A 25,978-nucleotide genomic window follows, 5' to 3' on the forward strand; every position below is an offset into this window, starting at 1 on the left:
GAAGGTCAGATATAGACTTTGCCATATTTTGCTAGTGATTTTCTCTGACATGCCAGTACAACTTTGGCTTTCTGTGTGTTGTACTTCATGTGTATCCGAAAAGCAAAGCATCAGTCAACCCCTGAATTAACTCCAGGCTTCAAAAAAGCCCCAATCCTCTACTTGTATTATCAAGATTTCAACACTTGAACGTTGAGGTTCTTTCTGTTTTGGTTCCCCCCTTGCCCCCACCTTCAAACGAACTGTGAAGCTTTGCATACTTTGGAAGTAAATGTAAGTGCACTGTAGACATCGGTCCAAGGTACCATTTTCTGACCTTTTTCTCAGTTGCAGCTGGTTCGTGGTATCATTGTCAAATCTGTTGGCACAGAGAGTTGGCCACAATTGATATTCTCCACAGCACTTGCTATAGCAGTTGGATGCCATTGAGGAACGTTTTATAGCAATGTCAGTATTACAGCATCTCAGTGGTTTTTCTTAATGATTGGACACAGTCCAGTCACAAAAATGTTAGGATACAAATGTAATCTGTGTTCATGGAAACATAAACATCCAGCTAAGACCTAAGTAAATCCTCCTCAATAGTGACTGTGACCAAGGTATGAGCCAGATCAAGTATGGAGAAACAAATATTGTCCTCATATAATGGTTCATATGAAAGCTGTACTGTATCAAACCTGTGGTTGTTTTATATTTGAGTACCAATTCATAACACAACCAACTTAAATCTATTAATTACTACCTTATTTTTTTTTAGTCAGGACTGTCCCTCTCCACTTTCTCCCAGTAATTGAATTTTGATCCCGTGGAACCAATTCTGCTCTCGATGAAGCTCTCAGGAGCCCAGCAAAGCTACTGCAGACAAAGAGGCTACAGTCAGTCACTTACCAGACACAATGCACGTTTTTTTATAGTTTAATGAAGACTCAGAATAAAAGCCACATTTTTAAATTTTAGCATGACAAGTCATGTGCACCCACAAATCATGCTGTTGTCATCAGGGTCTTAAAAAACCATACTTCTTGGGAAAAAAAAAAAGTAGACTAATGCAGTCAAACGAAGTACATTACAGGAGAAGGAAAGGAAAATCCACAGAGGCAGAAAGGGAAATTAGTGTACTACTTATTAGTACCTTTTAAAATCTCTCTGCTGTGCCTGAAATATTAAATAGTGGGCTGGAAAATTGTAGTCTTCCTGCAAGAATGTGTTGCTTCCTTCAGCTTAAATATCAGTGGTTTAAAATGAAAGTTTGTTAGTGTGTGAATGGCACTTTTATTGTGGTGCAAGCAAATTCTTCATGCCATTGAAAGAGTTTTCCTTAATAGAATGCAGGGGCTAGAATGGTAAATCTTTTGAAGTTGCTCCTAAACATGTAATATTTAGCTTGAGAAGCAATAGTGAGGAAACGAACATGATAAGAGCTCATTCAGTAACAGCTCTAAATTGATTATTTCCTTCCTTATGTAAACTTATCAGTCAGCCCTTTGGGCTCACTTCCGAATGCCAGCTCAGCACGAGAGTCTTATCACAAGGAAATGGAATGTAAAAGCCCTAACAATTTTGATAAGGCACGTAGTACTTTGGTTATGATCCTATCTCTCCCCTCCTCCCTTTTAAGTAATTCATCTGTACTAAAAGGGGAGATGCCCTCCCTGTAACTTTTGTATAAATACATATTGATGTTGTTATATCCAGAATAAGCTCTGGTTATTTATTCTGCTGTTTTCTCAAAATATTCTTAGACAAAGAGACTAGAAGATATATTGGCAATTATAAGTGTGAATGAAGTGGCAGGGTGCTCTGAATTGATGATTTCTGAGTTTTTTGAAACACCAGGATGTATTTTAGACACAATTTAAAGATTCTCGGTAGAGCGGATACTGTAGGAAATTTTTTGGGTTTTTGTTTGCCACTTATACCCCTTTACCCCATGCATGATGCCATGGGGCTTGCATCTCTATGTGATGGCAGAACCCAGACCGAGTAAGAATCCAACAGCTCACAGTACAAAAGCCAAACAAGCAAACTAAAAAAACCTACCATGCAAACACCAAACCACACACACAAATGTACATATAGCAAAGGAAAACTGACAGGCGAGCTCTACCGGCCAGCCACCACAGTCGAACACTTCACAGTTCTAGCAGCCAGAAAAACAGCAAAACAGCCCAAAGTACAAATTTAACTTCATTCACTTGTCCCAGTAAAATAATAATTTAAAAATGTACGTAACATGTTTTGTGGTTCATTGCATACCGGGACAGCAAAACCTGATAAAAGTGCTCAAATGACAGTACTGTTTTTGTTTGAGATGTGATGACATGCTCCTTAAGCAAATGTTATAGGCAGCAAATCCATGACCCAGTAAAATACACTCCAGACCATCAAAGTAGTTCTACAGCTTGATGAAATCCACTCGTCTTTAGCAAGAATGACCTAAAACTCTTTAGAGGAAAAAAGAGTGTGGTGGAATTCAGAAAGAATGTTTTTTAAGCAAACAGTGACATACCAAAGTTGAGTGTAACTTTTCCAGTGAAACCTAAAACTAAGCCAAACTTACCTGATTTATTTTTGTCGCAGAAACTCAAATCTTGAGTCGTTTTATGCAAATTAGGGAGAAGTTGTGACTGAAGCTGGACTGACATATGATTTTGATCGGCTCTTAGCAAAATCTCCTCTCAGGGATTCTCAACATCAAAACAACATCATAAATCAAGAGGGGCCTTAATCCTGACAGTGTTGAAGTTTATGGGAAAGATAACATTGATCTTAATAGGGTTAGGACTTCTCCAAAATTTTCATGTTGCGTGAGGAAACCCCTAGACTTGTCCACAATACATCCTAAATACTTCAGGTTGAAGAAAAAAAGAAAAATGTCTGCTCCAATGCCAAGTGTATTTGGTGAATCAGTGAGATTGTGACAGAAACAAGACTGGAAAAAGGTCATGGAGTAAATCTAGAACGTACCTTCGTGCACACGAGCACTCAGAGGAAGGGAAGGCTTTCTGATGGAAGGCTCAGGGTCAGACTAGATGAATCTATGCTTCCTTTGCTCTGTCTTTGTGCACAGTATGAACTTTCATAACCGTGCTTTCTATGCCATACTGATGCCAGCACACCTGTAACAAACTGTATTTACCAGTAAAAAAATCTTGTTCGTGTTTTGGGAAACAAAACCAGAATTAAAAGGTATAAGGAAAAACTATAAATCTACAAAGTGAATGCTAGGTAGCAAAATCAAAGAGGGTGTAACTGCATTGCCTGTCATTTATTTGTTGGGCCTACAGCAGCAAAGTCCTCAGGGAAAGGAATTACAGTAGGAGATATTATCTTATTTTAGTGCTGTATTTCCTATCTTAAATTAATAGCGCGTAGGATTTTCATTATAATTGATATAACTATTCATGAGTCTGTTTTGTAACACAAGTAAAGAGCACTTTGCTGCTCTGTGAAGCCTGGCTTGTTTTATGGAGTTAAAGGCCTTTAAGATACCAGCAAGGTGGGCAAATACTGTTGCTGAAATTTTCAACCCAGCAACCAAACTGATGTTCAAAGCAGAGAGCAGATGGAAGGGCTGGGACTTTGCACCCATTTCTGAAAATGCTGATGTTTGTGTTTAACTGCATAGGGGAAAAAACTTGGTGACCTCAGATACTCTATAGCAGCTGGCTGTAGCATGCATGGGTTTTACTTTGTGACACGGAGCTCAAACACTGGAGGAGTGCAGAGCAAATAATCAGATGGTCTGTAACACAGCGCTGTTCATAATAGGCTTTATTGGTAGCGATAAAAATGATGGTGGCACTACACTAACCAGTCATTGATTGATCGAAGTTAGAGAGCAGGGTAAGTTTAGGGAGAGCTTTCAGAGACAGTTCTCAGCAAAGCTCAGCTGTCCATCTGTGACATGTGTCTGAGCCTCTTCGGGTCGGATTCTGCCCCCTTTACTGGATGTAGTACTGTGAGAAAAGGCACATCGGAAAATTTGTGTGGTCTGCTTAAAGGTGGCAGAATTGGGTATTTATTTAGGTCAAATAAACAAGTACGTGGAGACCGGGGGAGTTTATCTAATGCACTGGCTAAGTGAGTATGGTATGAAGGAGCTACACAGTGAACAGCTGTGGAGAGGCACAGATGGAATAACTGCACACTCTCTGAGTAGGTGTCTGCCGACATTTCTTGCTGATCTGAGACCATTGTGTGGCCAGACACTTTCTAATAAAAAGATCTGCAGAGTCCCAATGAAAAAAAATTCCCCACAACTCTCCCAAAAACTTATGAAAACAGACCAAACCAGAAGAGAAAAAGATTTTCATATCTTGTGCTTATTAATTATGAGGTTTTGGAAACAAGTGAAGATCACCAACTACCCAGGCCAGCTTTCAGGCTTCTGTACTTTGAAAGAATCTGAGCTGAATTCAGGGCTTGGATATTTTAAATGATAAACCAGTACATTTTGTTCCCTTGAAAACTGCATGAACTGTTTTAAGGAGTTCATCTTGTCTGTTTGGGTTAAGTAGAAGGGCATATAGTCAGACTGGTTTATTACCTAATAATAAATGTTTCCTTCTTTGCTAAACAGATAGATGTGAGGAAACAATACAGAATGCATGTGCAAAGATTCCACCAGGTAACTGTGTTTATAGCCAAAATTAATTGCAAGGTAATTTTCTTGTACCTGAATTTAGTTTTTGAAAAGAGCATTTCCGCGACTTCTCTTTGTCCTATTTACAAGCTACAATTTTTCCAGCAATTAAATGGAATTCCTGCTAATAGATGATCCATTTTCTGCAGTGTTGCCAGTCCTGAATAGTTGCTGTAAAAGATACCAGTCTTGAATCAAAGTATGTGTATTGTATTCTGTAACCCTAGTGCTAGCCTTTATTAGATGTGTGAAGCTGCATCATACCTTGTCACCTGCATTTCCAACAAGCAAATAAGAGGTCAGGTGAGCAACATATCTCCACTTTGTGGGCTAACGCAAGATTCAAGTGAGTGGTGTAACTCAGGAGCCTCTCCCAGCTGGTGTGATACGCCATGAGGCGACGTATATACGTAGCGCTCTGTGCCACGCTCCAGCACCGAGGAACAGTGCAAAGGTTGTGTAACGGGGCGGGCAGCATGTAGTTGCTCCAGTGAGAAAGTTCCCCGGGGAGGGTTGTGGCCTATCTTACCTGCATGCTTCACATGGCAACTTCATGCTGTGCAGGCAAATTATCATCACCTCCTGGGGCCATCTTCTCAGTGTTGCTTAGCGCCCTGTGACTGGAAGGGTTATTGTCACATCAGTTGCAGGTTGTCCTTTGCATGAGAGCCCTTCTGCTTGCTTGAGAGCCAGCTGCTTGCAGTCAGCCTAGGGGCGTATAGCTCGTATTTTTGTTTCTGTGGGCCTGTAATACAGGAGAGACAACTGAGATCCCAATCACCACCAATATAAGTGGTAAAAATAGCCTGGTGCAAACCAGATTCTTGTCCATCTCAGGTGGTATCATGTGATAAGCTGAAGATATAACCTATGGTGGCTTCACAACCAAGCTGGAGATGGGCAGTAAATTCACCTCTGGCTTATTATGGTCGTTCAGTGTGGGTTTTTTCAGGACCCCACGAGTGGCATAACAAAAAACATGGCACACCAATCTGGGAAGTTGCTGTATTTTAAATGTGTGTCAAATTCTCCACTTTATAGAAGCTGTACCATGGAGCAGACACCTTTTCTCTTTTGGAGAGTTAATCTTGTAAATTAGCATTACAACACAGCCTGAAGAAGCTACTTCCCTTTCCATTTCCTCTTCTTTTGTGGTAGAACAGTTATCCACAGGACATTCCTAGTTCCTGGAACCAACTCTTTGTTTTGCAAACTTTATTCCACCCCTGCTGTCTAGTAGAGACCTGTTTTGAGCTGCGTTCCACCGGCTAGGAAAACACACAGGCAACAGAAATGCTTTTCTTACAAAACAGTCTTTTCAAGGATTTTATCTCTTCCCCTCCCTAAAAAGGAAAGATTTGGTCGAGAACAAGTAGACCTGTAGGCATTTCCCTTGGGGAATTCTCCTTTACTTCAAGGAGAGGAAATGGGCGATACATCAAAATAGGCAGAGATTTCTTGGACATCTTCCATCATGATCTGTGACACTTCAGTGCTAGTCACTTGTGTTACCGTGGGGATACACTGCTAAATTAGCATGCATTGTTCTGCTTTAAATGGCTGCAAAGTCTTGAGTCAATTCTATGAAGTACATTTTGTGTAATTACAACTAGGATTAGAGTTTCCATTCCTTCTGGTGCTGGATTCCCTGCTAGTGACGGAAATTACACATTTCCTGTCATAACCAATAATAGTAATAACTATAATCTACACTCTGTACGTTTATTTTTGTAGTATTTATATTTGTGGCATCATTGACTTTGAGACTTGCATATCCTAAGATGACTTTGTCCTGATGCAAATACATGCATATTCCCACAGTCTGCATTGCTTTGTGTAAGTTTCAAGAGAAAAACATGCTAACATGGGAGACAAGGGATATTAGAAATGCTTATTATAAAGCTGGAAGCAAGTCTCACCAAACCTCAGATACATCTTTTTTGATGTAATGGAAACAGAAAAAATGTTTCAAAGGAACTGACTGTGCACGAGTTGTGATTCAGGCTCATAGAGAAATTTGTTTAGTATAAAATCTTTTGCAGAAGACATGTTTTCATTGAAGCAGTGACATGAACGAGACTAAAATAGAAATAATAATTATTTTTTAAAAGTGACAGTAACCTCTGTGTGTCATCCTTATGCAGTTGTCCTGGTGTCATATAGTTTCTGCATCATGTCTGTTCTACAGAAATTGAAGATGCTTTTTAATTGGCTGAGGGCTTGTTGAGAAATTGGTTTGTTAGGGTTATTGCAAATAAAAGATCTCAGTAGTCAGTTATTTCTTTGTCTAAAAGAGGTCATTAAATTTGATGATAGAAGCTGTCAATGTATAAAAATATACAGCTGAATGGAAGGTGAGAACAAATGCTGACAAGTGTAGTATACAGCCAGTGCTCTTGACAAGACACAGGATTGAACTGAGCAAATGGCTCATAAAGCTCATTTAGCAGGAGGACAGTAAAAGCCTTCCTTTAAGGTGATTTAGCTTTTTAGTAAGCATTTGTATGGAGACAGGGGTGTACCCTGGTAGATGGCGGTGCTTGCTTTTACTAGGCACTGCAGACGGCACTGCAATATAACTTCAGTTTATTATGGCACTAAAACTGTTAAACTGTTACAGTCTTTTTTTCACTTGAAGTGAGGCTTGTCTCTAACCAAAAGGGGATAGCCATTCTTTTCCTATGCTGGTTATTGGTTTTGATGGACAGTCATCTCTGTGTCTTTTTCAAAAGCATGACTTCACTTTGTGCTAAGGGAAAATAACACAGAGTTTATTATAGAAGTTGATCAGTAACACGCAACTACGGTACTTCCACTTAACTTAAAAAAAATGATACGTTAAAACAGTTACTGCATTCTCTGTCTTACTGATTAGCATCATCCAGATGTTAAAGATTAGTGATGGACAGCCACAGGGCCGTTCAGCTTCCTGGGGGACAAGAGCAGGGCTGTGGTGGGTGTAGAGAGAGCCCAGGTTAGGAGCTTTCCCATGAAGATGGGCATCTGGCTGATGCCCCAGGCAGCAGGGAGCTATGGTGGCTGCTGCAGGACATGCCTCCAGGAGGCAATTCCCTCTGTGGAAAGATGTAAGTGTTGGGTATGTGGAATCCCCAGATCCCCTGCAGTCAAGTCTCTGATAAGGCAGCTGACTGTATCGGACTGAGGTGGGGGGCTGTCTCAGCAAAAGGCCACCGGACTGCTCCTCAGAGGCAGCAGGCCTCTGTCTGATGTCCTAGCCTGCTTGTGTCCACCACTGGTGTGTCACCACTGCTTGTGGTAGAAGATTGCCCCTGCCAGCTGAGCCCCTACCCATCCAGTCCCCCTACCCACCCAGTCCCCCTACCCATCCAGTCCCCCACACGGTGTGTGGCTCCTGTAAGGTGCCTGGCAGGCCCGCTGTCCTGGGTTCACACTATTATGCCAATTTGTACGCCTCTTTTGGGGAGAGGCATAGAAACTCTCGTTCTGACTTGAAAAAGTGTTTTCCAGAGTCACTCTGAGGTCACAGAGTCCTCTGAGTCACTGAGGCCACTTAGACATAAGTGTCTTCAAGGATCCTTTGAAAATTACTGCCAGTGTTTTCGCTGGCCAGGTCATTATCTGCTCACTGAAAAAAGGATGTTTTCTAATACATGTTTTCTGTCAAAATGAATGAGGTAGAGGTCTTGAAACATGAAAGTCCTCATTTGGACTGAAAGCCTATCTTTAAATTCATGAGTTGGATTAGAAAAACATCTAAGAACAGTGTTGACCTCTGTCAACACTTTCAAAAACAGATTTATAATAGTGTTTGAATCTCATGTAAGCTTTAGATCAATTATTTGTTGGTTTTATTCAACTGTTGCTTCAGATACAGTATGTAGATGAGATAAGGTTTGTCTTTGCATATTAATCCCTGTGTTGATTAAGAAGAGACGTGTGCACTGTATTATTAGCAACCTATGTTACAGAAGCTCTCACGTACCTACTCTGTTGAAAAAAAAATATAAAAGGATAAAGAAAGAAATATAGGCTGCCATCACAGGCAATTGTCAGTCCTAAATCGAGGTCAGGTGCTGTAGACCTGGTGCAGCATGACAGAAGTCCCAGTGCTGCGCAGAGCCTAACCCAAAGCAGGACCCTGTCAGTGCTGCTAGCCCCAGGGACGATGCTGAGCGGTGCTAAAAACTAGCTGGCGTTGTAAACCGTGAGCCTCTCCTCAGCAGAGGAGCCACCTCATTCCCAAGAAAGTCTCAGCTGTAATCCGAACATTTTCGTTTAGTTCGGGAACATCAAGAACTTGCAAACTGGAACACACATCTGCCTCATGTGGACACCACCAGTGAGCTTTAAGCTGTCTTACAGACTTTGTCTGGATCTGTTTTTTCACCTTTTGCTCTATGACAAATGCTGGTATAGTCATATCAGTGGATTGTTCTGATTATCCACAAATCCCAGGAAATTGAGTATGTTTTCCACTACATCTACCTCACTCCAACACAGGAATAAAATATTATAAACAGTCTCATGTATCGCATGTTAGCTAGGTCAGAAACCGCTGTTTATGTCATGCCTATCATTAGGTTGACCAGTCTACCCTGGCGTACATGACTTTAAACCCATGTGCAACCTTAATTCCAGCATGATGGTTCTGTTCAGATCAGACTTTTATGATTTCCAGCTGCTATGATCCTTCTGAAGACACTTCCTAACGCAGGATTTAGAATCATTTAATGTATTTGTAGTTGTATAACTGAGCATTATAAAAAATGCTTAAAGTTTTATTAAACCACTGGCTGTGTTTAATAGTTAACAAAGCTAAACAACAAAATAAGAGCAGCAAACCGGCAGGTATGTTAGGGAAACATGGCAGGCTTGCACAGAATGTAAGTTCTGCTTCTTAAGTGGATGAGACAGACAATTATTCACTATATTTTGAAAGCACCTGGCACTAAGTCTATCGGCCATCAGGACAACATAAGTGGAAGTGGTGTTTATCACAGTGCCATGTTAAGTGGATCCGAGTGCAACAGAAATAAACAAAACAGCCTCTGGAAAAGTTTCAGGACTTTCAAACTGGTGAGTGCTCTAATGTTGCAGACATCTCAGGTCATTTATTAGGAGCCAAACAGCCAGCACAAATGACAATATGCACTTTTATGTTTGTTGCTTTCTTTCTTTTATGTTTGTTTGTTTCCTTGTAAAGAAGGTGGATTTCATACAGCTATATTACTGTGCTACCTCCTCTCTCAGTTAAAAACAACCTCTGGCCTGTCCATCTGACAGATCTTACATCTTCTTTCAATTGCACCCCTTTGCTCTCCTCATAAGGAAACCTCTCTGCTGCTCTACTTTTTCTTATCTGACACAAACAAGACAGTCCTGGTTTCCTGTAAGTGTGGTAAACCATTTAAATTTTTCCTAACCATTGTGATATGTGCTGCCTGCTTTTCAGAAGTGGTATTTTGGTAGATAGTTTAAAATGGACAGATTGCATGCTACAAATTCCAGGATGTAATCATCTTGCAACCTTTCATCTTGCTTGCAAAATTTGCAAGATTTGCATATTGGGTGTTTTCTGCAACTCGAAGTCACCTTTCTAGCCATAGAATGGGCCTCCCATTGCTTCTGACCAAATACCATTTCTTCATTTCAAATGAAAAATGTCAAATTAATTTCTGAGTTCAGCATGTTACCCAATTTACCAGACCCAGCAATTTCAGGAAGTCCTAGATGGAAATCCAGGACTTTATTTTCAGGTCAATGATAGTGATGGAGAGTTTGTAAAATGCCCCCTTAGCCTCTCCTTTGATCTGTCAAAGTTTCTAGATGTGGAATGTGTCTCTACATTGCCATAAAGTTCTCTGTTGCAGAAATAAGCACTCTGATGGGAGAAAGTTCATGCCAGCATTTTCTTGTCAGTGGTCTCTTGTGGCAGTTGCAGTTGTTGTCTCCAAATCTGACATGGGAAGATTAGTGTGGATAACTAGGAAAAGGTCATGGTAAAAACCCAGTTCTGCTGCACTTGTTCCACCCCTACATTCCACCCCTGCCCTGAGATCCCTGATACACCTTGTTTCAGTGGTATAAATTACTGCTGGTCTTAGAAAGACTATATTCAGGCAAAAAACGTTAGAAACAAAAGTCAAAACGACTAGATATAAACAACTTTAGAATGTGTTAAAACCCAGTGAAATTCTACTATCCTGCCCTCTGTCATTGGAATGTGAACATTATTGCAGTTTTCTTTCTTAATAGTTAAGGATTTTTACATTGAAGTCTAAGAACGTGTTCAAAAGGTTGATATTTAATACTTTACTCAAAACTTTGCCTCCTATGAATATCATGACAATAAAAAAGAAAAAAAGTCAGCATTTTCACAGTTTAATGGCATAGTATGAGGCAAGAAGTATTTTTGATTTTTAGCAATTTCTATTTTTAATGGAAAAATGATTTGCATCTTCAGTACGTTTTGGGATAAAACTTTTGCTTCTATCTGCTTTCGAGGTCCAAGCAAATATTTAATGCCTTTAATTATGGCAAAAGAATTTTATTGTCTAAAATACTATTTTTTTCTGTTAACTAGCTGCTTCAGTGCATTTATGCTAGGCAGACCATAATTTTGATCAATGATGTATTCCAAATATCAATTAAAGAATCCTCTAGAGCTTACAAATAGGAAATCTGATGGATTCAGTGCCTCATATGCAGCTAATTGGTAATGTGCTGTAACTTATCAGGTAACAATTATCCCCAGTAGTTTTACACAGTATTTCTGGGAGTCGTCCCTTGACGCTTTATTTAGAGCATCTGTCAGCATATATGTTATTAATCTTACGGGACTTCACTCAGCAGCCACCATTCTGCTGTCTGCAGAAGAAGGTAAAGAAACCTGCTAGATTATCTGTAGTACACCTTCTTGACAGTACCTGCTTTCTCCTGTCTGATTTTTTTTTTAAACCTTGTTGTCTTTGATGAAGGTGAAAACACATACAACCTTGCTGGCTGCTTACCTTTGGTATTATTCTTGAAATATTTGGTGGTTATGATGAAATTGTTTCAGAGATTAAAGTAGTAAAAGAATTCACTAGATTGGGAACGTATGCAAAGAATAATTTAGGATGGAAAGGATCTCCAGAGCTTGAGTGCAATCTCCCTGCTAGACCAGATTGCTCAGGGCTGGTTCAGTCAAGTTTTGAGCATTTTCAGGGATGGAGATTCCTCAGCCTCTCTGGGCAATCTGTTCCAGTGTTTCAGCACCCCTGTGATTAAAAATGTTTTCCTTCTATCTGTTCTGAATGTCTGGTGTTCCAACTTGTGTTTATCATTTTTCAGTCTATCGTTGCACTAACCTCTGAGGAGGGTTTAGCTTGGTCTTCTCTGTAGTCCTGATCAGGGAGCTGCAGATGGCAATGAGACCTCCCCTTAGTCTTTTCATGAGGCTGAACAAAGCCATCTCTTTCAGGCTAGCAAATGCTCCAGCTCTCTGAGCCTCTGGGTGGCACCTGCTGGACTCATTTCACTATGTCAGTATCTTCTTGTGCTGAGGGGCCCCAAAACCGGACACAGCAGTCCAGGTAAGGCCTCACAAGGACCCAACAGATGGGAGCAGTCATTTTGCTTGACCTGCTGGTGGCACTTCAATAGAGTCCAGGATGCTGTTGGCTTTCCTTGCCACGAGGGCACACTGCTGGCTCATGTTGTTCTTGTCAGGACCTCCAAGTCCTTTTTTGTGAAGCTACTTTCTGTCAGGTCAACCCCCTGCTTCTACTGCTGTAGAGTTATTTAATTCCAGATGCAGGACTCTGCTTTTGACTTTTTTGAACTTCATGAAGTTCCTGTTAGTCCATTTCTCCAGCCTGTCAAGGGCCCTCGAGTAGTTGCCCAGCCTCCCAACATGTCAGCCGCTCCCCCTAGTGTAGCCTATGTAGGACACAAACTTGTTGAGAGTGAATTCTGCCCCACCAGCCATGTCAGTAATAAAGACATTAACCAGTATTGGCCCCAATATCAAACCTTGAAGGATGCTAGTAACCAGCCGCTAGCTGGACCTCAGCTCTGCGAGCCTGAAGATGCAGCCAATTTTCCACCCACTTCATTATCAACTTACTCGGTTCATATCTAACTTAGTTCTAGTTTAAACTCCAGATCAGCTCTGTTTTCCCCAGCTCCATCGCTGCATGCTTGAGCAATGTTGCTATATTCCCCCCAAGGAGCCCTTCCCTGATTCCTCCTTCTGTGGCCTTTTTGTGTTTGAACTCAGCCAGGAGGTCCCCATTCATCCGTGCTGACCCTGTGCTGTGCCTGCTCAATTTTCTGCTCCTTGGTTTAGTCCATTTATTGTGCTTTGAAGAGGGTGTCCTGTCATGTCAACTAGCTTGCTTAGGCTTGCTGGCCTCCAGACCAGTCTCCGGGATCCTGCCCAGCAAATCTGTGAATAATCTTAAATCCAGTTTTCTGAAGTCCAGGGCTGTGATTCTACTGTTCATCTTGCTCCCTTGTCTTGGGATTTTCAACTTCACAGTCTCATGTTCACTGCAGCTATGGCTGCCCTTGGCCTTCACGTTTTTGACCAATTCTTCCTTGTTTGTAATGGGTCCAGCAGAACACATCCCCTAGTCAGCTCACTGCTTACTGGACATATCTACTCCTCCAGGAGCCTTTTGTCTTCACTTCCAGACTTTATAGTCACTCTTGGTATGCTCAGCCCTGTCAGTGACATTGTGCTGACATGAACGGCAAAGGGTAATAGTCCAAGGTCCAGACAAATCTCATAAGTGTCTCTGCAACATCCTGGACCAAACATCTGTCAAGCAACAAACCACCTGGGAAGTAAGACAGGTTGGCAGATTGGACAATCCTTCACAAGAGATTGTCTCCAATGGCTGTCATCTGCGTCTTCTTCTTGATGTAGTTTTAGGCTCAGCTGGCTCTGATGTGTCCCTTAATGGGTCTCATTCCTCCTCAGTTGTTCCTGGGGCACCATATGTATTTTGCAATTGCAGATCTACAGAGATACAAAGAACCTTTTTTCTGTTGCCAGCAGTCACAAGTTTGAGGCATGATTTCTTCCAACAGCTGAGTTAATAACCAAAGCCTTAAGCAGTTTCGATAGCAGAGCAAAGCTGGCATGGGAGAGGCGAGAGAGGAGGATCATGTTTGGGGCGTCAGACCTTGCAAGACCTCTGATGTGTGTCATTGGGCCAAGAAGACAGAGTGTGGAGAGCATAAGGATGAGGAAACTTTGCAAATCTGGGGAATGACCAGGTGCACTCATGGAATCCAGTGTAGCTACTGAAGGGAAGGGATAAGTAAATGAATTTGCTTTCAAGTGCTGAGGAAGATCAGAATTAGGATGGGTGTCATAGAATAAAGTAATCTCCAAGCAATCATTTAAAGCTTTCCTTGCTTATTTCCACACCAGAGAGAGGCAAAATCTCCAAATTTCCCGTGACCAGAAATCCCACCACAATAAAGTCTTACTGAAAAGTCTGAGAAAATATCATGAATGATGTTTCATTCTGATTTTGATTACTTTTGTATTTCCCACAGTATGATAAATCAAATAAAAATAATTTTGAACAGGAAAAATGAGGAAGAATCCCTTCTTCCTTTCCCTGCATTTGTAGGTAAATACTAACTTAATTTCAAAATGAAATATAACATAAAAGGATTTATTTCTGCAAAATGTGTTTCTATTAATGGTCCATATTATCTATTGATGAATATCTGAGCAATTGTACTTTAGACTCTTCTCTTGAAGGAAAATGGGATACGTTTACTAGAGTGATGAATATTAAGTACCCAGTCTTTAAAAGGGTGTTCTCTGTTATGCCTAAAGTCTCCACAGGCCACAAAAACTGTTTACCCCTTTCTGATTCTTTATTCCAATCTTCTGATGACTGGACTGTGTTCTCATAAATCTATCTGTGTTGTTAGTGGTCTAAACCCGTTTTTTCTTTTTTTCTTAACAAAGTGTAGTTGATAAGAGGGTGGAAAAAAAGTTACGAGTGAAATTGTACAGTGTACTAAGAAGTGTATCATACATACTTCATGTGCATATGCTTCATATGTAGTCATCACCACTATGAAACACTAGCATCTGCTTTTTACGTTGTAAACCAGCTTCTTAATAATGAGTTTGTGAGATTTTGCGTGTTAGAAGCCAACGCTTCCCAGAGTTTTTCTAAATTGTAATTTTTTTGCATTAAATCACTGAAGATTAGAAAAGTGTCTGTGCCTGAAGTGGGATGCCACTTGGGCATAATGACTTGAATGTCATTGAATTGTTGAACTGCAACTAAGGCGGCTACTCAGAGTGGTTATCTAAAGTGTTGTGTGCTTATAAATTCAAGCAATATGGCTCTAGAAAATTTTGTCAGGGCTCTGCTTCAGCAAAGTCCTTAGACTTATGTTTAATTGTACATAAGGGAGCTCACTGCTCGTAATGTATGTACTAATGCAGTTTACTCTTTCCTAGAAAAGTTTTAAAAATCAGCTCCTGAGTCACTTTGAAGCCAAGGGAATTCCAAAACCTAGCAGTTCGTTGCAAACAGACCCCATTGTTGCAGCAAACTGTGGCAAAAAGTCACCGTTGACCCCCTGGTTCATCTGAACCTCTTTCTAACATTTCTTGTAGACTTTTCCCAGACAATGGGACTGTGAAAAATGTATGTTGCATTAAAAAAACCAACACCACCAACTTACAAATCATCTAATCACAAGCCAAAATCCACCTTAAGGGGAAATGAGAAGCCAAACCAAAAATCCAAGCCTGGGTCATAATGTTGCTTTTCTGTATCACAACTCATTATGAAGGTAGCTTTTACTTAACCTCTTAGTTCTCACATCACTCATGCTAATGGCCAAGTTTCTGATACCGGTGACATTTATCAACTGATCATCTGTGACTCCATGAGTCACTGTCTCCAGGCTTGACATAAACCACTCAGACTCTGTGCTAGGGTCACCTGGACTTTGTCACTATTTAACAATTGAAAAGGAGCAGTATTTTCTTAAAGCACAGGCCAGACCCTCCAGTGATGTAAACGAGCACAGGAGAAGCAAAGTCAACAGAGCACTGACTTTCCTAAGGCTCCAAAGGCAGCTGAGCAAATGGGTGAAGCTCTGTTTTCCTTCTGTGCTTTCTTTTCCTTGCTCATTTGTTCCTTTGCTCTCTTCAGTTAAATCAAACATACCTAGATACAAGCAGTAGTTGAAAAGCAGCTGTGGGTATATTGCATCCGAATACCGGGATGCACTGGCTATATAATAGATGTAAAAATTGGGGCTGTTCATCTCGTGCTCTGCCTGTAATGTGAATCTAGAAGTAATGACAAGATTATTTGTTTTACTGCTTTTAAAGAGGCCTTCTGAATGCAGAGAATGGTTATCTTGGTGCTTTTTTACGGAGTATGGAAAGGTAATGTAGGAGTAGCACATAGGAAGTGTTTTATCTACCCTGCCTTTTAATATACTGTTGCATGTTGGCCATCCAAATGTCACAACTCTGTGTAAAGGATTTGATTTCTTAAGAGGCAGAACATTCAAATTAGGCCCATGGCTAATTCTTTCCCATGCCTGCATCTGTGAAGAAAATTCTGTGGAAAGAGGGAGGAATAAAAAGTCACTATCTCTTCAAACACGATCACATCTCATTTCTCGTGCAGTTGAAAGTCTGTATCAAACCCGGTACCTGCAAATTGCCATTGCCCTCCTCGCAGGGGCCGTGATCTATTCCACCACTTGCATGCAGCTAGCAAAGCCACAGGTAGAAGAGGCCCCAACCGCGACACGGGGGCCAGGGTTTATCAGTGAGCCAGAGCCATTGACAAAACTGTGTTGTAATTCAGTCCTGTTCTTGGCAGCTGGTTTGAGAACACATATAGACTTTTTCCAGGTCAGCTGGGGCTCTAAGCCTCAGGGAGTAAAAAATGCATGCTTAGTAAACCGCTTGAAAATTGCAGTTCGTGTGTATTCCTGGCCCGGTAAGTAAAAGATATTGATGAAGTTCAGAAATTCGTAGTAGAACTTTCATCCAAGTGCCCAACATTTATTTCTTTAGTACATGAGGTCTTTAAAACATTAGACTAGGGCCGGAGAATCAGGCCACTGACTCAATGCAGAGAATTTCTCCTTGTCAAAACACTGAAACTTCTACTGGGAATTTTGTACTGCTGCTAGGGTGCAGCTGCTAGTCAGTCAAAAGACGTACTTATCCATGTGTCTCTGCTACTTTACTTCAGTCCTGCCCTGGAATAGTGTGTCACAGCATCTATTTCTGGATCAATGACAGATGTCACCAAACAATCCTTTCAAATTATTCCATTGACCAAATGAAGGCTTAACTCTGCTCTAAAGACAACAAGGCCGAGGTAAGGTTGAATGCCGTAATTAGCTCCATATGTTTTGAGGCATTAGGGTAGAGTGAAATGACCAGAAGTACACTAATAAATAAAGACCATATCCTGGTATTGATCTGTATGTGGAACTCACCTCTGAAATCAATAGGGAGCACTGAAAAAAATCAATGGCAGGATGTGAGCCTTAGATAAGCTAGTTTCAAATCATTCTGTCTCTCTCCTACAAGAAGACAGGTTACTTCGTGTTATCTAAGCCCTCAAACATCCTCAAGAAGTTTCGGAAATAGGAAAAAGCCACATGGAGGGGAACTGATATAGAAAGATTTACATGACAAAACGCTTGTATTTTGTAAGACCTTGACTAGTCGCTGCTTTTTCATATCAACTCTCTGGGTGAAACATTTACAGTTTCTTGTAATTGAGACTGAAAGTCTCTGAGAATACCTTGGGGAAGAGTGGTTGATGTAGTGAAAGGAACTGGTGTTTACGTGCATTTCCTGCTAGCATTATCGATAACCTTGCCCTGCATTATAACAGGGGGGAAACTCTACAGAAATTAGGCCTTCAGGCAATTGCTGTGCATGAGAAATCAGCCATGTGTTGAAGAGAAAATGGAGCTAGGAAGCTCAAGGGACACAGCATACCTTCTTTTCTGAGGTATGGTTTTGACAGATGGGCACAGTATAGGGTGGTTATTTTTTCTCTGGTGGATATCAAAAAGATAAAAAAAGTTGTTTTTCCAACACATAGGTTATGTTTCTTGGCTGTATTTGCTTGTGATTAGTGCTGTGTGGGATCTTCTGAAGCACAAGACTGCAAACAGAAGCCTCACTGAAGCATGTTAGAGCTCCCTTCAGGCTCACAAACTTGATTTCTTTTCCTCAGAAATCAAAGTGGAGGGATGGGCACATGGACATCTGGATACCCAGCTAATATGGCATCAAGATGCAGCTGAAACTTACACGCAGACCTAAGTGTGACAGCCCTGCCTAACTAACTTTGATGCTCCCATGACCTGAGTCAACAAATAGCTTTAAGATGGATACTCCTCTCACTAATGGTTTTCTACTGATGTGAGTATTCCATTATTGGTTTTGTCTGGTTTGGTGTGGGTTTTTTTAATTATTATTATTATTATTAATATTTTTTTTATTTATTTGCTAGGAGAGAAATTCTCAAGCAAATTATTCTGGGAGTGAGAAAAATTTTGATACCCCAAAGATTTTATGTGGGCTTACTCCAATGAACGTTGTCAAATTCCAATCATTTCGTACAAGGCGTGCTTAACATCAGCTAAAAAGTACTGCTGCAATATGGGGAAAATTATAGATTTGAACCTGAAAAAATGGAACCAAAGGCATTTACCCAAAGAGTTTCTATCTTCAGAATAACTCTCTTTACTTGCCCTTGCTTGTCTTCTGTCTTTTTTATTATTATTATTTTAAATTGCATGCGCATTTACTGCACGTGAAATGTTTCACATTGCCAGACATGGTATAAACCTGCACTCAGAGCCTCCTGGACTTCTTGTTCCTAATATTGGAAGATGTAATCTAGCCAAAATCCCCTCTAGATGGCTCCGATGCTATCATTACATTACCAATCTTTGCTTAGATCCTTGTCTGAATCTTTTCCCTATCTGTAGCTTTGTTCTCATTTAGAATTGTAAGTTTGAAGGTTTCTATTTCGTTTTATCCATGAAGGAGATCTATCTCAATAATACAAGCTTTTGCATGCTGCCCCATTAGTGTCTCATCTTAATCCATGCCTTGAGGGTCCAAATCTAGGGAGGATAGAATAATTCAGTCTCCATACAGATCTTGGACTCTTCTCAGACTGTGCCAACAAGTGTGCCAATTAAAATTGTGTTTTCATGACATTGCAAGCCAGCCGATTGCAGAGAATGTGGATAAATAACATGGATTTATAATTTAGGTTTCAGAAAAAGAATGTTTTTCCCTCCAAAATTATCTTACTTGTATTGTATCATTGTTCATGATTTAGTCAGAACCTGGAATGCTACCTTCAGATTCTGGAAGCTGGCAAAATTCATAACCTGGCAAAAGGGGAAATATTCACATAACTCTCGGCAAGAGACCAAATCAAACCATTCTTGTTAATTGCAGGTGAGTAATAACACTCTTAGATTTCGTACAAATAACATCAGCACTCTCCTGCTCTGTGATTGATGGGATGTTTTAAATGGAGTGCTTTAATTCAGCACAGCTGGATGTCTCTTGTTGGATTCCCCTCCTAGTCGAAGAAATTTTTGGTTTTAGGTATATTGGCAACAACTTACCCTGTTAAGGCTGAAAAATGTCCCCCGAGAGTAAATGTTGAGCTGTCAACTCTTTGCTTGGTCAATATCTCTGCTAATGAAAACTGGGGATTACTGTTCAGTTGTTTGCTTGGTTTTTTGAACAAATTCACTTGGTCATCAAGGTCTTGTTTAAACTTTTGGATTTAATTGTAATGGTCTATCATGAGTAATGTGCCTGTAGCCTAAGCGCTTCCTCGTAGGACTTTCAAAAGCTTTTCCTTTCCCAGGATCTCTGCCATTTTGTTGCTTCCCATGGCTAGGACTAAGCAGCTGGCTGCAGGCTTAGGAGACCTTAGTAGAATTCCTCACATTCCTTTAACCCACGTGCATGGCGAGTGGCAGAGGAGGGCTTCTGCGGGGGTCATAGGAAAGTGCTGATAGGGAAAACCACACGTTTAGCTTTTACAGATGCTTGAGAACCCAGCTTAAATCCAGGGCAGATTCGAAGAAGGGGCAGCACTAGTGTACGGTGCTCCATACCACGCGCAGGTCATAGTACTTTGCCAAGCCAACAAAGGGTGTCTAGGGAAAGAAAATTGCTGGGTGTTCTGAGAAAGGAGGAAGACTTTAACCCATTTCTATTAAGCTTCCAAAACGGAACACTTTAACTGTTCAGCAAGTAGAGCAAACGGCAGGATTCTCTGAGGATCTTGCCACGCTACCAACTATGCAGTTCATTTAAACCAGGCATAGATCCACTTAGCATATTAAGTTCCCTAGCATCAGACTCACGTGGATTTATTTATCAACATGAGCTTTCAGAGCCCTAGAGTACATAATAACAGGAAAATTGTGGCTCTAGTTAAACACATCCCCAGGGAAAGCCTGGTAAACGTCCAGGGCAGTGATTAGGAAAGGTTAACTTATGATGTGACAAGGAAAGTAGTACAACTTAGATAACACTAATAAATGAAACTGGTGCCAAACAATGATACATTATTCTGATGTGCTCTGTTAAAAAAAAAATAAAAATGAATAAACCAAACAGTTTTTAGAGGAATATCCTGAATCTGTCTGTGACAATGTACAGTTACTTACTACTTTAGCATATCAATGTGGATGTCTATGTGTGGAAAATGTATTACAGAAGGAATTATTTAATATAACGGGCATCATCTGGTGTGCTCCATGCAGGACAGGACATAATGCAAACTTCCAATAGTTATCGTGAGTGAGCATCCACAATGCTATTTATATTGGAGGAAAATACCAGTAATAGAAAGCATTTACTGAATGACTGAAAACAAATTATCAAGGGAGAGACAATTTTCTCTTTGCACTAGTTGGTAAAACCCTCCATGCATTTTAATCCTTAGATTATGGAGTGAGTAAATTGAATTGTGGGGACTTTTTGCCATAAACAAGCAAAACCCTAAACTTCCAACATCAAAAAAGCCCTTCCAACATTAAAAAAAAAAATCTTTTTCAGGGATTAGCCATTTTGTTATTGTTGATTTTCTTATGTTACAATTTACACCATAATCTTCTTTCCTTCTGCTTTAGTTATATGACTTATTATTGCTGTGTTTCTGGCATATATGTATTTTTAGACTTTATCCCTTGTGATGTTGCAAGCTTTCAGTCTTGCACAGACTTTCAGGTATGCTCCCCCTCTTATACAGTGATCTGAAAGACAGATTTCAGCAGGAGAGTTCATAATGAAAAAAATTAAGCAACGCTTTAGAATCTGGGATCTGAATAGTTCTGTCTTGCTCAGTAGTTGAATAATTGCTCAATATTCGGAACTTCCTGTTACTCTGATGGACTCAGCATGTCTATTCAGCGCCAAGGACTGTGGTGCACAGATATCTGATCTGCCTCCGAGAAATCCTGGTTTGTCTGTGCGGTGCTGTCTGGAAATTGTAGAGCCGGTCTCATAACTTGTGCAGAGCCCTGCACCGACACACTCCTAAGGCATCCAGTTTGGCAATTAGTTTAGCTGCTGTTTATTTGGGTGTCACTGTATTATGCTCTACTACATTGTGTAGACATACACAAATTGTGTCTTTTAGGGGAGTTCATGAGGACGTGTCTCTGCACAATGGAAACCAGACTCCTTACTGACGCATTGAGGTCCTGCGCATATCTGTAAAAAGCTCTGTTTCCTCAGGTCTGTTCTTGAAGTCTAAAACGGATGTTTTATTACACTTTCACTGACTCTAATGAAAAAAATATCTCCACTTCAGCAGGACGATGAGGCCTCCTGACAACAAAATTTTTGTTCCTAGCACTATAATGTATATGCTATGGCACAGAAAGAAAAAGCTACTCAGAATACTAACTAGGGAGATACTTTCTGCACCTCTCCTATAACGGATAAACAATATTTGCCTGGATGATGCTATTTCATAAATCATACATCTATTATGTAATAATGCCAAAATGTTAAAACTTGAGTGTTTATATCCAGAGTAAGCTAATGTTCAGCAAGGTCTAACATTCACGCTGTACTCCATGGTCTACAAGATGTCTCACTGAAGTGTAAGCAGCTGACCAAATGGTATGTCCCTGACTCCTTTCCAGATTCAGACACGCAGTCTAATTTTGGCAGTCAGTGAGATTTAAAGAGCTCAGCATCTCTGAACATCAGGCCGATTGTTCAAGGCTTGCACAGACCTTACAAGGTTTGTATCAGAAATAAGAAGCTGGCTACAGATGTGGTTAGCAGTCAAGAAGATCGCTGTGTTACAGTAAATGAGGTATGTTTTATGGTTGCTTTCTTTCTGGTACAGTTTCTTATTGCCACTCTTACTCATCTTCTGATACAATGGCAAGGATGTCAGCGTGTTTGCAGTGTTAATGACATTCTCAGTATTGCTACATGAAACATAAATAGGCACGGAGGGAAGCCACCAGCCTCGTTAAGACCACAGTCTTTCACTGCAGAGGCACAGAGGCAGTGGGTCCAGCTACCATGGGAAGCTCCTGGGCAGTTCCTGTCTGAAGCGGCTCTTTGCACAAGCCCCCAGTTCCCCCCAGCATATGGGAAGCACAGCCAGGTGGTGCCTGTCTGGGCTGTGGGAAACCAGGCCTTTCCCTGTGGAAGTTTTTCCAGGATAGCTCTCAAGGTACCCCCTTGTGCCCGAAGTGCTGCCATTTCTTTCTCTCTTGAGCTGTGCTGTCTGGACAGGGAAGCAGTTCAAAACAAATTGGCCTCTTGTCTGGGCTGCAGGAGGCTGATTGTCTAAAATACAAGGAGAAAGAGAATAACACCATAAAAAGATGTGCATTTCACCTTGCTAAAAATGAACATACTTGCCACTGAGACAAACAAATCCTGTTTTTTGGTGTTTTTTCTTTTTTTTTGTTTGTTTTTATCAGGTTCACTTACAGGATACATGAACAGGCTTCATTTACATCAAGGTGCAAAGTTGAGAAGAAAAAATAAATTGATTCTGTATAAACTCCTCAGAAAAAAAGTAACTTTTCACTTTTGCTATATGATGAGAGAATCACTAAACCAGAGCAAAACACAGGAAAAGGATGTATTGAATCTGAGGACAGTTACTGTAATGCCTTAGCTTTTCCTTTATGCCTTTAGCTAAGATGTTTGTAGTACGTGATAGGTTTGGTTTTTTTTTTTTTTCTGAACTGGCTGCAGTCAAAGCTATGACTCTCCATGCAGTGAACTAAAGCTAGAATCCTATGTGGTTCAGCCAGTTAAAAATACTAAAATTACTTTCTTCCCTCCTGCTCTTCCAAGCTTTCTTCTCTGCAGATGGCAGAGGACAATATGCTGGGTCTGCAATAACACTGACTCAAAATTCCTTGCTAATTGTAAGATAACTTCCTAAAGATTGCAAGCAAAAGGAAGTCAGAGAACAAAGCAATGTCAAGTATGCACATGTCACAACACAATGTGCTGATTCCAAGCCTTTGGAAACATGCTGAAAGACATGTCTGGGGAAAAAAAAAAAAGAAACAGGGAAATGCTTCCATACGGTCTTTCAGCATGAAAACAACAGCTGAGTGTGCCTGTTTCCACCAGGAAAAAATACCCTGAAATAACAAAAGGTACTGGAAAGCTAGAAATGAAATCATCAGATGGCGAGTACCCTCTTTTGTCTCTTCCTAAAATTTACATAGACTGTACTTGCACTACATTGTAAATCAAGGGATCAATCTGGAGTAGTGTTTGACTGTGAGGTGCCAAGAAGACCGAGAAAAATGGAATGTATAAACAGGTCTCTTACAATGAAGGACTAGCAGGACAAAACAGAAGTAAAGCAAACACAGGGCCACACTTTCAGATAATGTATCTGCAGGAATGCAAACTCTGTGCATTCCTGATCGCTCCTGTAGGTACTGAAGGTACAAAAGACACCCTCTTGAGGAGAATGGCATACACAGTGTTTCTTTGTGAAATAGAGTCTGCATACATTCCCTTCATAACCACAGGTAAATCTCTGCATCACTGGTGTACTCTAAAGATGTAAATGTTTTCAATTAGGTCTGTCACTATTGGCTTGCTGAGTCCAATCTTCTGTCATCTGAAGAGCGAAGGGTTGAGTAAACTCCAGGGGAAAATTATGGGATCCCAGTGAAAGATGACATGTGCAACACAAATGAAACTGCATGCTTCTAACTTAAGATGTTACAAAATATCCCCTCCAAAACCAGAGGGATATCATACATAAATGCAAATGAAGCAACATTCAGTAATGAATAATGATGTGACTAGGCATTTTTCTTTCAAAGCCAACAGAAGGAAATAGAATTATCCCTAGTTTCTGCAGGCAGAAACAAATACCGAGATGAAAAGCAAGTTGCCTAACATTGCATATCAGCTCAGGAATAAATTCTCCATCTTCAGATTCTCGAGTGACTTTATAACTCTTGTTCCGTTTTGTAAACTACTGAGCCCCAAAGGGCACTTATGACAAGTGCATCTGAAAGGCTTGTTTTGCATTTGGTGCTTCTAGTTGTGCTACATGCCATCAAATGACCTTGGAGTTTGTTAATGTTTCCTACAGTGGGCATAATATGCATGAGAATGAAACCCCAACCTTACTTTAAGCAAAAGTTATTTTAGGCACATTTTACCAGAATTTTCGCGAGAGATTTTAAAATCGAGCATAAATATTTCTGCCAAATATAGAGAAAGTGTTTCTGTTATTTATTATAAAGGCTGAACGTGAAATAAGCTGAGGAACTCTGCTTTCCCTGGCTGCAAACTGTAGTGTCTTTCCCAAACCTATTTGTTAGATATTCCTTGTCAGTGTACTTTTTGGGATTCAGATCTTTCTTGCTGATTCTAATTTGCATTCCAACTGTATGAAGCACCATTTAAATTTGGTGTTCAGCTGTCTTCTGTAGATTTTCATGCATTTAATGGATTCTTCCTTCCCTCTTGGGCTAAACCGAGAATATCTGACTCTGAGTCTCACTATAGCAAGTTTATGGAAAATGTGGCTGCTTTTGAACCAGTGCTATTTTTTTTTTATTTTTGTAAACAAGGACCTGACCAAACTGAGCCTTCTATTTTCTAATTTCACTGTTTGCCATGCAAGTTAGGAGCTTACTATTCTGAACTGTCGTGAACTTTATGTCGACATTGTGTCTATATAGGCAATAAAATTTGCACCAGTTGCCAGTCCCAGGCAGGCAGGATGCACGTGCGGAGAACAGCGTGCTGGAGGGCTGGTGTCTGTGCTGGGGATGTAACACTAATGCCCGCGTGTACAACATCACGAGGCAGAGCTTCACATCAGCAGTGAACTTGAGAGTGTGTCACAAGATGCCAAGTATAGACACTAAGGAAATCTACACTGAAAAGAAACCCTCTGCCGTAGTAAATCACTGTTGTAGATGTCCTTTGAGGCTGAGGTGATGCCTGGCTGTAACACAGCCAAATGAGGGAGTGAGATATTATGTTACTGCTATGCATGGCCACGTAAAATCTAGGAACAGGCAGGAGGAGGTGGGTAGGAAAGCATATTAAACTGTTAGGCAATGAAGGGAAAGAGATGGGGAATGCACCTTAAAAAGATCTTTTGGTTTGCACTTTTGTTGGACCTACTAGCGGTTTTGAAATAATGCAAAGGATGAGCCTGTTGTCCTGGGTACTATATTCTAGCAAATTGCTTTTCCAGGATCACAGGAATAGTGTCTTTTAACATAATTCCTCCTCTCTGACCCCTGCATAAATGGATTAAAAGCAAACTTTAACAAAAAAATAAAACAAAACAAAACACACACACCCACATACACCGCAAAAAAAAGGAAAAAAAAAAGAAAAAAAAAAGAAAAAAAAAAAAAAAAAAGAAAGGAAACACAAAGGTTAACCCCAAACACTTATGTGTTTATAATGTCCAAAAGCACTGGAGAGATTGTAGCAGGTGGTCCCACCACCTGTGCTTGTCTACTTCCATTCCAAATAATCTCCTTATCGAATGCAGGGAGGAGCAGACACCCGGGAGGGTCCCACAGGAAGAGCAGTGGCTGAAAAACAGAGTGACTGACCAGAGAGATAGGAACCTGCAGGGAATACATAACTCGGGGAAGGCAAAACAGAGTGAAAACCACTATGGACAGATCCTTGTCTCATTTACAGCTTGTATATCTACAGCAATGCTGCTGGCTTCAGGGGCAGCCCTTTTTATTTACGTCATGTTGGTAATGGATGGGTGGTAAGAGATCCTGCAATTCAAATCTATAAGCTGCCACATTCTA

At 40.6% G+C, this 25,978-nt stretch overlaps 1 long non-coding RNA gene across 5 annotated transcripts in view; it reads left to right on the forward strand.

The window, feature by feature from the left end:
• LOC114010328 (uncharacterized) overlaps positions 1-25,978 on the forward strand; it is a 256,726-nt gene that overhangs the window by 189,957 nt on the left and 40,791 nt on the right. For 4 of the 5 annotated variants that reach the window (XR_008745765.1, XR_008745766.1, XR_008745764.1 and 1 more), the window contains 3 exons: positions 17,872-18,059; positions 18,991-19,112; positions 21,319-21,416. This is a non-coding gene — a long non-coding RNA (uncharacterized LOC114010328). The remainder of the gene's footprint in view (positions 1-17,871; positions 18,060-18,990; positions 19,113-21,318; positions 21,417-25,978) is intronic. The other variant, XR_008745768.1, reaches the window with a different exon arrangement.

The sequence above is a fragment of the Falco peregrinus genome, chromosome 2, assembly GCF_023634155.1.
Source record: "Falco peregrinus isolate bFalPer1 chromosome 2, bFalPer1.pri, whole genome shotgun sequence".
In the NCBI taxonomy this organism is placed as follows: Eukaryota; Metazoa; Chordata; class Aves; order Falconiformes; family Falconidae; genus Falco; species Falco peregrinus.